Below are 12124 nucleotides of genomic sequence, written 5' to 3'. Positions count from 1 at the left end.
AGAATAAAGCTACACAAAACCACACCCTCAGCATAATGTGAAGATAGGGAATGCGTAAGCTTCAAAATAAAGTAAGAGAAGAAAGGAAGGAAGGAAGGAAGGAAGGAAGGAAGGAAGGAAGGAAGGAAGGGAGGGAGGGAGGGAGGGAGGGAGGGAGGGAGGGAGGGAGGGAAGAAAAGAAAGAAGGATCCAATGAGCAATCTTGCCCATCCCGCCTCACCACAAGCCTTTCCTGTAGGCATGGGCTGGCCTGGAAAAACTGGGGGACAGGAAGGGGGGAGCCAGCGACCAACCTAAGGCTGATCTAAAACTGCTGTCAAAAGAACATGAAAATGCAAACCAATAAAGGGTGTCCCACTAGAACAGAGTATGGCATATCTTCTGGTGGATAAAAAGGGCAAAAAGGAAGAGAGACACACCCTTTGGCAATTGGACCCTCCCACAAGCCAAAAAAGAACCAAAACATCAGGAATACCTCACTAGAGATTCTTTAGCAAATGGAAGACTTGACATAATTATGACAGATTCAGATTTTTTTCACAACTCAGTGATGAGACCCCTCCTCCCACTTTTCCTTTTTCACCTCCTTCTTCTCGTCCCCCATCATCCAGCAGCAACCAGGCCTTTCTTTCCATTTTCTTCAGGAAGAGGTGAGGCTGCAGAAGGCTGGGGATGGGGGAACAGGAAGGAGTCTCTTACTGGCTTTTGATTTCAAAAATCTACTTATCTGGATCCTTCTTAAGTGAATGGAATAGACTCATAACGGAAGCAAAAGATTTGGGTGAAAACACGATGGAGATTCCTTTCTCCCCTCCCCACGCTCACTACCACCTCCCATCCTCAACTCCAACAAAAAACATATATAAAATATACATATAGTTTTTTCTAGGCTGGGAGCAGGGAGACAGTCAGGGGGAAAATTGTGAAAGCTAGGACATCAGTGGATCCTAAAGAAGGAATTCTATACCCTCCCACTCTCAGGAGTCCAGAGGGGTGTGAAGTCCTGGAACACCTGTGGCCACTTCATAGGTAGAACCGCCTCTGGACTAGAGGTGAGACCCCAGACAAGAAATGGTTATGTGACATGTGTAGATTTATGGTCTCAGAGCTTCCCCGTGTCCCAGCATGGTTCAGGAACAGTGCTACTGTGATTGCTGTGCGCGGAAGTCATAATACAGTCACCTTGCCTGAAGAGGTTAAGCAGAAAGGAATGAGGGACATCACCCAGGCAAGCACAGTGTTAGAGGTTTACAAGGTAAGTGTCTACAGGAAAGGCAAAACCGATGCTCAATCTGACTGAGAACCAGACCATCCCCAGTGGATATCTGCACGGCTGGACAACATCAAGGGCAAGATGGAAACCCGCAGGACCAGAATGTCATCCAAGGGAAGAGTGGGGAGAAATGATGAATATCTCTTTCTTGGCTGAATGGGCTTGATTTTGAAGCGGGGAGATCCAGTGGCCTCAGCCTCATTTGAGAGATTCAGAACGTGGCTCTGTAACACTGCTTAGGGAGCCGGGCAGGCAGGGGAGTGGGGGGGGTGAAATGCACTCCCCGTGAAAAGCAGTACTTGTTTGTGCTGCAGCATCTGAGCAGGCCAGGAGAGGCCAGGAGAAGGGGTCCCCACCACTCCTGGGATTCTCAACCTGATGAGCTGTTATCAGACCAGGCTGTGATGACAATAGACGTGATTACAGCTCTTCCTCTCTCCTCTTTGAGAAACAGCCCACTGCCAATCCCCTTTCTTTGTTGATTGCCCAGCAGCTAGATTCCTCCGTTTTACTAGAAGCTGAGGAGGGACCAAGGACAAGGAGAAAAGCAGAGGTAAAGGGGAAAGAGACCGAGGCAGAAGAGCTCTGGGAGTAGGGCTTTTTTCCTTTTTGGCTGGCTGGTTCCCAGAGGGTCCTCTGACTCTCATTCAAACAGCCCAGGCTGCCTGCATCCCTGGTAAAGTGGATATGCAATCACCCGGGCGCCAGCCGTAGCTGGTCCTTCATGTTCCTTGGAACAGAGCGACCAGGACAGTTTGCTCCATGTAGGATGCAGATCACATTGTACCACCATGTGTTTGGTTACACGCCTACTTCTCCTATTCCAGGGGGGTTGTTTTTTTTTTTCTTTTGTATTTCCTTTTTTTCTCTAGGGCCCAGCTCCTTCTATGTAGACAGGAAGTATTAATAAATACTACATGAATAAATTTCTTAACAAATATCTAACCAAGCCAAGCACATGGTGGCACATGCCTGTAGTCCCAGCACTTTGGGAGGCCAAGGCAGGAGGATCGCTTGAGCCCAGTAGTTCGAGACCAGCCTGGGCAACATAGTGAGACCCTGTCTCAAAAAAAAAAAAACCCTAGCCAATCTCTAGGACATGTCACCTTTCTTACCATATCTGAACTCACTTGGTGAGCTACTCAATACAACTACTACCAAGAAAAGTAGGAATGCATGCCCTGCTCCAAAAAGAGAACACAGAAGGATAGAAGGAGGTAATCCCCAATCCAATGAGACAGTAATTGTCCCATTCTAGAGAACCATGACAGTGCGGTCTCCTCCACAACAGAACCTCAGTTTTGTGATCTAAATGTTTGTGTCTCCCACCCCCACAAGTTCATATGTTGAAATCCTAACCCCCAAAATGATGGCATTAAGAGGCAGGGCCTTTGGGGGATGATTAGGTTGTAAGGGTGAGGTCCTCAGGAATGAGATTGGTTCCCTGATGAAAGAGGCCCCAGATAGCTTTAGGAGATATACCTAATGTAAATGACGAGTTAATGTTGGTGCAGCACACCAACATGGCACATGTATACATATGTAACAAACCTGCATGTTGTGCACATATACACTAGAACTTAAAGTATAATAAAAAATATATATATATATAAAAAGAAAGAAAGAGGCCCCAGAGAGCTAGCCTGACACTTCTACCATGTGAGGACATGGTGAGAAGTCACCATCTATAAACTAGGAAATGGGCTCTCAATAGACACCAAATCTGTGAGTGCCTTTATCTTGGACTTCTTAGCCTCCAGAACTGTGAGAAATAAATTTCTGTTGTCTATAAACCACCCAGTCTGTGGTACTTTGTGATAGCATTCTGAGCGGACTAAGACCCTCAGTGTTTAATAACCTCGCTTTGGCTTCTCCCTCAAGGAATGACAACTCCTGCCGGAAAGGTCACCAAGTAGCCCTAGCACCTTCGGACTTAGACGTGTGGTCTGCAGACCACAGCATCTGCATCACTTGCACACTGCAGTGTCCCGCACCAGGAGCTTGCTAGTGATGCAGAATCTCAGACTCCACCCCAGGCTTGCTGCAGGAAACTCTGCACTTAACAAGGGGCCCGGTCCAGACAAGGTGGCTCATGCCTATAATACCAGTACATTGGGAGGCTGAGGCAGACGGATTACTTGAGCCCAGGAATTTGAGAACAGCCTGGACAACATGGCAAGACTCTGTCTCTATAAAAAATGGAAACATTAGCCAGGTGTGGTGGTGCACACCTGTATGTAGTCCCAGCTACTCGGGAGGCTGAGGTGGGAGGATTGCTTTAGCCTAGGAGTTTGGGAGCCTGGGAGGCTGCAGTGAACTGTGGTCACACCACTGCACTCCAGCCTGGGTAACAGAGTGAGACCCTGTCTTAAAGAAAAAAAAAAGAATGGAGACCTGGATGATCCAAATGCATATTCAGGGCTGAGAAGCAAGGCCTCAGATTACAGTGTGATGGGGAGGGGAGAGCCCCGAGAGAGGGTTAGCGGTAAGAAGACTAGTGAGGAGATTGAAAGTACTTTGGGCTGCAGATGATCATTGTATCTATTAATTCTTTAACCAATTATTATTCAAGAGTCAATGAAAGAAATATCCAGAGAGACCTAGAGTACAACATGTGACATCTGGTGCCAAAACCAGCCTGCTGAATCCCACAGTGTGGTCCACTTGAGACTTTTTAGCATACAGACATTCACAGGTGATCTAGAAGGCCAGTGGGACTTTATCCTCCTGTCACTTCCCTCACTAAGTCCTTGACTATTACCAGCTGTCCCTAGGAGGCTTTTCTTAACAACCCCAGCCCCACCCCCATCCTCCCTCCACAGGAGAAATTGACCGTTTCCTGCTTTATTCCCAGCACAGAGTAGGCACTCAATAACTGTGTGCCAAATAATGAAAGTGTTGTGCTAGCAGGCGCGGATCAATTAGTGACTGTAATTGAAGCTGAATGTAATTAATTATATAATTTGGGGCTGTTCAAGTTTAATTCCACTAAAATTACCTCATGGAAACAGGGCATGAGGAAGGATTACAAATAAAAGGAAAAAAGCTATCAGTAATGCTTCCACATAGTAGGCACACATTTGAGTTGGATCCCTTGCCGTCTTAGTCAATTCAGGCTGCTATAACAAGAAAACCATAGACTAAGGCCAGACACAGTGGCTGACACCTGTAATCCCAGCAATTTGGGAGGCTGAGGCAGGAGGTTAATTTGAAGCCAAGAGTTCATGACTACCCTGGACAACATAGTGAGACCCCATCTCTACAAAAGATTTTAGCTGGGCATGATGGCACATGCCTGCATTCCCAACTACTCAGGAGGCCAAGGCTGGAGAATCACTTGAGCCCAGGAGTTAGAGGCTGCAGTGAGCTATGATGGTGCCACTGCACTCTAGCCTGGGTGGTACAGCAAGGCCCCATCTCTTTCAAAAATTAAAATAAAAACATAAACTCATAGACTAGGTGGCTGAAACAACACATATTTATTTCTCATAGTTTTAGGGGCTGGGAAGTCCAAGATTAAGGCACCAGCAGATTCACTGTCTGGTGAGGGCCTGCTTCCTGGCTTATAGACAGCAGCCTGCTCATTGTATGTCTAAAACAGAACTCATCTCTCTGTCTTTTAATTTTTTATTTTTGCAGATGGGGTCTTACTCTGTCACCCAGGCTGGACTACAATGGCACGATCATAGCTCACTTCAACTCCTGGGCTCAAGCAATCCTCTCTCCTCAGCTTCCCAAGTAGCTAGGACTACAGGCACATACCACTGTACCCTGCTAATTTTTTAAACTTTATATAGAGATGGGGTCTCACTATATTGCCCAGGCTGGTTGTGAACCCTTGGCCTCAAGCAGACCTCCCACCTTGGCCTCCCAAAACCCTGGGATTACAGACATAAGACACCATGCCCAGCCTCCTGTGTCTTTTCTTAAAAGGGCACCAATCACACTGATGAGGGCTCCACTCTAACAACTCAATTACCTCCCAAAGACACCACCTTCAAATACCATCACATTGGGTATTCAGGCTTCAACATACAAATTAGGAAAGACACAAACATTCAGTCTATAACACTTGCCAACAATACAAAATTCACAGGGTTGCATAACAAGGAAGTTCTGATCCTGAAGCCCATTTAGACATGAAGTCCAAAACCAAATACATCAGTACCCGGGTTATGCAGCAGTGGTCACTCTCAGCAGTGGACGTGCTCAATTTCAGAACATAAATTTACCTTGACCCATTTCTTTTTTTTTTTTCCATTGATACATTTCTTTCATTTTTGCCATCCAATATTCTTTTTTTTTTTTTTTTTGAGATGGAGTCTCACTGTTGCCCAGCCTGGAGTGCAATGGTGCAATCTTGGCTCACTGCAACCTCCGCCTCCCAGGTTCAAGCAATTCTCCAGTCTCAGCCTCCTGAGTAGCTGGGACTACAGGTGCCTGCTACCATGCCTAGCTAATTTTGGTATTTTTAGTAGAGATGGGGTTTCACCATGTTGGCCAGGCTGTTCTCGAACTCCTGACCTCAAGTGATCCACCCACCTCGGCCTCCCAAAGTGCAAGGGTTACAGGCATGAACCACCGTGCCCAGCCACCATCCAATATTCTTAAGAATTTATAGCATACTGAAGTTTACATCACGAAAATGATATATTAAAATTATTTATTTTGGGTTTTTTACTTTTCAACCTTATTCTGAAACTGTCCTCAGGGGTCAGCTGCCACTCAACTCCCCTGTAAATGTTTTTTCAGTTCATCCTCTAATCCTGGACACCTATTAAGGGCAATCGTCTCTAAAGTTCTTGGTTTGTGGAGGGATTTAATGATGGGAGATATGTTTTCTGAGACACTCTGTGCCTTGACCCATTTCCACCACTGAATGTTTTCCATTATTCATGCCACCTAATCTCCCTTCCACTCTCACAGACACAGACTATGTCAGAGTGAAGAAGGATCTTCAGGCATCTTTAGACCAGTAGTTTTTAGCCCAATCAGACCTAACCCACCATTTTTACAACAAATATTTGGTAATGTCTATCCCCTTACGGTCCTGAAGTGAAATTCATAAAAATGGCAATGTACCTACACACATAATTGTTTAGTTTTTTATTGAGATGGGGTCCTGCTATGTTGCCCAGGCTGGTCTTGAACTCCTGGTCTCAAGCAATCCTCCTGCCTCAGCCTCCCCAGTAGACTGTGCCTGGCTACACATAATTTTTTTTTTTTTTTTTTTAAGATAGGGTCTGGCTCTGTCGCTCAGGCTGGAGGGCAGTGGCATGATCATGGCCTACTGCATGCAGCCTGGACTTCCCTGGCTCAAGTGATCCTCCCACCTCAGCCTCCTGAGTAGCTGGGACAACAGCTGTGTGCTGCCACGCCTGGCTAATTTTTTGTAATTTTGGTGGAGACAGGATTTCACCAAGTCCCCCAGGCTGGTCTTGAACTCCTAAGATCAAGTGATCTGCCCACCTCAGCCTCCCAAAGTGCTGGGATTACAGGCATAAGCCCCACTGCACCCAGACTGGCTACACATAATTCTTAAAGTCACATTGATACAGTGGGTTGCACTGGTCATTCAAGTGTGTAGGCTCTGCCTTGCCATTGGTTATGTGGTTTCCCAAAATGGTGAACAATAATTCCCATAGAAACAAATCATCCAACTTTCATGGTAATTGCATTCCTGAAAATTTCAACAGATACTAAAACCATGCAAAAAATCCTTTGCCTTTACATGTAAAATGGAGTTAGGTTGTTGATTTAGCTCATTACAAACAGGATTTTTCACTACATGCATATCCGGTGGAGCATTTGGAAACCACACAGATCACAGGAAAATTCTTTGTTGAGTGAGGTTGTGTTGCCCTTAGGAAGACATCTGGCATCCCTGACCCCGCCCATTCAATGAGAGTAGCACTCCCCATCATTGTGATGGCCAAAAATGTCCCCGCACATTTCCAGAAAGTCCCTGGAGGCAGTACAACCCCCACTAAGAACCACTGATTTAACCCAATCTTCTTAATTTACAGGTGAGAAATCAGAAAACAGGTGAGGGGGAGATTTTCCCTAAGTGCCAGCATCAACAGTTCTCTGGACTCCCATCTGAGGATCCTTCCCAGCTCCATGAGGCAGCTTGCCAAGCTGAACACCGTGGGAGGAGACTGGACTCTTGCTCAGAGCTCTTTTGGGTTTCAGTGCAAATGACTCAGGAGGATTCCTATACTCCAGAAAATCAAACTCCTTACAAAAGAAAACACAGCAATAAGTGTTGGTGGGAAAGTCCTCTGAACTAGGAAATGTTATTGCATTAAATTAATCTTCCCAAATGAGCCCAAGATGTCTCCTCCACATCATCAGAAAGCTAGGAATGTTCTGGAATGGTGGAGAAATTAAGCAGAACATCCTCCTACCTTCATTTATGAGAGCCCTAAAACTATCCCAGATAAAGAAAGGCTCCCAGTTAGAGAGCAAAAACAGCAAGTAAGCACTACATGCCAACCCTGCTCAATCAGTAGCAGTTGACTGGTCTGCTGTGTTAGGTAGGATTCTGGGGTCCTATCCTAGCTCAACCTGAAAGGGTGCAGTGATCAATATGTGGAGTCTGCCTTGGCCATGGTAAGGACGGCAGCACCATGCCAGGCATTTTCCATGTCTGTTTTAGAACCCCAAACAAATCTGATTTACTTTCCTGAGACAAACGCTCACTCATTCTACCAATGCCAGTCTGTTTCATTCCATCAGTTGCCTTGTATAAAATCTGAGGCAAATGTCTCCTTTGTGATAGTTGACACTGTTGAACTGCGGGATAAACTGTTTTGCTATGTATGGTGGTAGTAGGGCCTCATCTCAGAATCTCACTCACTCATACACTCAGTATGCACAAGTTGAGTGTCAGCTAGATGCCAGTCATTGGAAGTGGAGAGATTTAGCAAACCAGTGGTATTGCATATAAGAATAATTATTTTTCAAGGTTGCTAATTCATAAAATATTATGTGCCACACAAAACTCAACATTAATACCCACCATTTTTCTATCTGAAATTAACATACCCTCAGTTAAGGGACCAATAATGACAGTGTATAACAATTGATTATAATTAGTGTCTTGAATATTTATTGCTAGGACAGCTATATTTTGAGGAAAGTGTCTTTAAACAAAATGGCTAAATATTGGTTATCTTTAAAGTTCATTAAAGTTGCTAACCTAGAAAAAAAACTAACAGAATATACAATAATCATTCACCAAAAGCTGCATGTTTAATAAATATTTATTAGAAACACAAAATTAAATCAAATGCTCTTTCATGAATTGGTTTTTAAAACCTTTAAAATGCCAAAGGGGGGAAAAGGCAAGGCAAGAAGTAATAGGAGGGTGAATGGCTCTAAAAATAATTAAAAATACTTGATTTTGGCCAGGCACAGTAGCTTATGCCTGTAATTCCAGCACTTGGGGAAGCCAAGGTAGGTGGATCACTTGAGGCCAGGAGTTTGAGACCAGCCTGGCCAATATGGAAAACACCATCTCTACTAAAAATACAAAAATTAGTCATATGGGGTGGCACACACCTGTAATCCCCTCTACTCAGGAGGCTGAGGCACAAGAATCACTTAAACCCAGGAGGCAGAAGTTCCAATGAGCCAAGATGCACTCCAGCCTGGGCCACAGAGCAAGACTCTGTCTTAAAAAAACAAAAACAAACTTGATTTTAAGTAAACTGGCCTTTGGGAGAATTGATCCTTAGGCAAACAAGTTTTTGGCAATGTGCCTATAGGCGAGTTGCCTTTAGGTGAAGAAGAACCAATTTGGTGGCAGAGGGGTGGGGAAGGGGGAGGGGGAAGGAGGATAAGGGGCACAAGATAGGAGACCAGGAGACCTGTAAGGAGACCAGATGTGAGCCAGGTGGTGGGGAGGGAAGGAGGGGGTGGGGGTGGGGAAAGGGTTGCTGTATTAGTCAGCTCTCACACTGCTATAAAGAAATACCCAAGACTGGGTAATTTACAAAGGAAAGTGGTTTAATTGACTCACACTTCCACATGGCTGGGGAGGCCTAAGGAAACCTACAATCATGGCAGAAGGCAAAAGGGAAGCAGCCACCTTCTTCACAAGGCAGCAGAAGAGAGAAAAGCGAAGGAGGAACTTCGAAACACTTATAAAACCATCAGATCTTGTGAGAACTCACTCACCATCACGAGAACAGCATGAGGGAAACCACCCCCATGATTGAATCACCTCCCTCCCTCAACACATGGGGATTACAATTCAAGATGAGATTTGGGTGGGGGCATAGAGCCAAACCATATCATTCCACCCCTGGCCCCTCCAAAATCTCATATCTTTTCACATTCAAAATCAATCATACCTTACCAACAATTCCCCAAAGTCTTAATTCATTTAAGCATTAACTCAAAATTCCAAGTCCAAAGTCTCATCTGAGACAAGGCAAGTCCCTTCTGCCTATGAGCCTGTGAAATCAAAAGGAAGTTAGTTACTTCCTAAATACAAAGGGGATACAGGCATTGGGTAAATGCTCCTGTCCCAAATGGGATAAGTTGGCCAAAACAAAGGGGCTGCAGGCCTCATGCAAGTCCAAAATCCAGCAGGGCAGTCGTTAAATCTAAAAGCTCCAAAATAATCTCCTTTGACTCTATGTCTCACATGAAGGGCATACTGATACAAGAAGTGGGCTCCCACAGCCTTGGGCAACTCCTTCACAGGCTGGTGTTGAGTGCCTATGGCTTTTCCAGGCACATAGTACAAGCTGTTGGTGGATCTACAGGGGTCTGAAGAACAGTGGCCCTCTTCTCACAGCTCCACTAGGCAGTGCTCCAGTGGGGACTCTGTGTGGGGGCTTCAACTCCACATTTCCCCTTTGCGCTGCCCTAGCAGAGGTTATCCATTAGCGCTCCACCCCTGCAGCAGACCTCTGCCTGGACATCCAGGCATTTCCATATGTCCTAGGAAATCTAGGTGGAGGTTCCCAAACCTCAATTCTTGACTTCTGTGCACCCACAGGCCCAAAACCATGTGGAACCGCCAAGGATTGGGGTTTGCACTCTCTGAAACAATGGCTCAAGCTGTAACTTGGCCCCTTTAGCCATGGCTGGAACTGGAGCTGCTGGGACACAGGGCAGCAAATCCCAAGGCTGCACACAGGCAGGGCCTTGGGCCTGGCCCACAAAACCATTTTTTCCTCCTAGGCCTCCAGGTCTGTGATGGGGTGGCTGCCACCAGGATCTCTGACATGCCCTGGAGACATCTTCCTCATTGTCTTGGTGATTCACATTTGGTTCCCCATTATTTATGCAAATTTCTGCAGCCAGCTTGAATTTCTCCCCAGAAAATGTGTTTTTCTTTTCTATTGCATGTCAGGCTGCAAATTTTTCAAACTTTTATGCTCCACTTCCTTTTTAAACATAAGTTTCCATTTCAGATCATCTCTCTCAAATTCAAAGTTACACAGATCTCTAGGGCAGGGGCAAAATGCCGCTAGTATCTTTGCTAAAGCATAGCAAGAGTCATCTTTGCTCCAGTTCCCAAGAAGTTCCTTATCTCCATCTGAGGCCACCTCAGCCTGGACTTCATTGTCCACATCATTATCAACATTTTGGTCAAAATGATTCAACAAATCTCTAGGAAGTTCTAAACTTTCCCACATCTTCCTGTCTTCTTCTGATCCCTCCAAACTGTTCCAGCCTCTACCCATTACCTAGTTCCAAAGTCGTTTCCACATTTTCAATTATCTTTATAGTAGTGCCCCACTCTCCATAGTACCAGTTTTCTGTATTAGCCCATTTTTCACACTGCTATAAAGAAATACCTGAGACTGGGTAACTTACAAAGAAAAGAGGTTTAACTGACTCACAGTTCCACATGGCTGGGGAGGCCTCAAGAAACTTACAATCGTGGCAGAAGGTAAAGGGGAAGCAAAGCACCTTCTTCACAAGGCAGCAGGAGAGAAAAGTGAGAAGGAGGAACTTCCAAACACTTATAAAACCATCAGATCTCATAAGAACTCACTCACTAGCATGAGAACAGCATGGGAGAAACCGCCCCCATGATCCAATCACCTCCTTTCCTCGACACATAGGGATTACATGTGTCAGGGAGATGAGATCTTGGTGAGATCACAGAGCCAAACCATATCAGTTGCTATAAAGGTCAAGGAGAGGTGTAAAGACTGACTCTTCTGGCTTCTGGACCACATGACTGCTGGTGGCACCATCCACTGAGATAATGAAAGCAGGTCTCCTGGTCAAAATGAAATTCTGGGAGATCCTGGCACTAAAGAGAAATATAGAGATGGTCTCCTCAAATCTTTCTTCCAGATAGGGCTGCTGACTAGCACACTGGTCCCCAAGAGTTGTCTAAATCCCTTTCTCTCCTCCCAGACTCCAGGCTCCTGGCTCACCCCCGCATCCCTTCGTCAGGGACTACAGTTCCTTAAGGCAGGCACTGTACCAGATTCATCCTGTCTCTCCACTTCCCTCTCCTATAAATGGGCACTGAAATGGATTGAGGCATACATAAATGGCCACACAATGAATGAAAGGCTGACTACAGCCTCCACTATCACGGTGTAAAAAGGCATGCAAGAGACAAGGAAGAAACAACCCTTGCTCTCCAAGGACTGCACCAGGCAGGTAGACAGTTGAGTGTGGAAGGTGGGAGCGGAGAGAAGTGTCCAAAGAACCAGGATGGGAGGCAGTAAGGGCAGAGTGGTCTTGGAGGTTCCCCATAGAAGGCAGGACTTGAGACTTGTCACCAGTACAGAAAGCAAAGAGCCAGACCATAGATGTGGGTGAGCCTGGTGTCTATAAATCACCAAGACCAGCCTGTTCAGGAATCTCTAAATG

This window comes from Pongo abelii, chromosome 15, assembly GCF_028885655.2.
Source record: "Pongo abelii isolate AG06213 chromosome 15, NHGRI_mPonAbe1-v2.0_pri, whole genome shotgun sequence".
Taxonomy (NCBI): Eukaryota; Metazoa; Chordata; class Mammalia; order Primates; family Hominidae; genus Pongo; species Pongo abelii.
The sequence above is the reverse complement of the archived record's forward strand: the minus strand, read 5'-3'. Positions refer to the sequence as shown.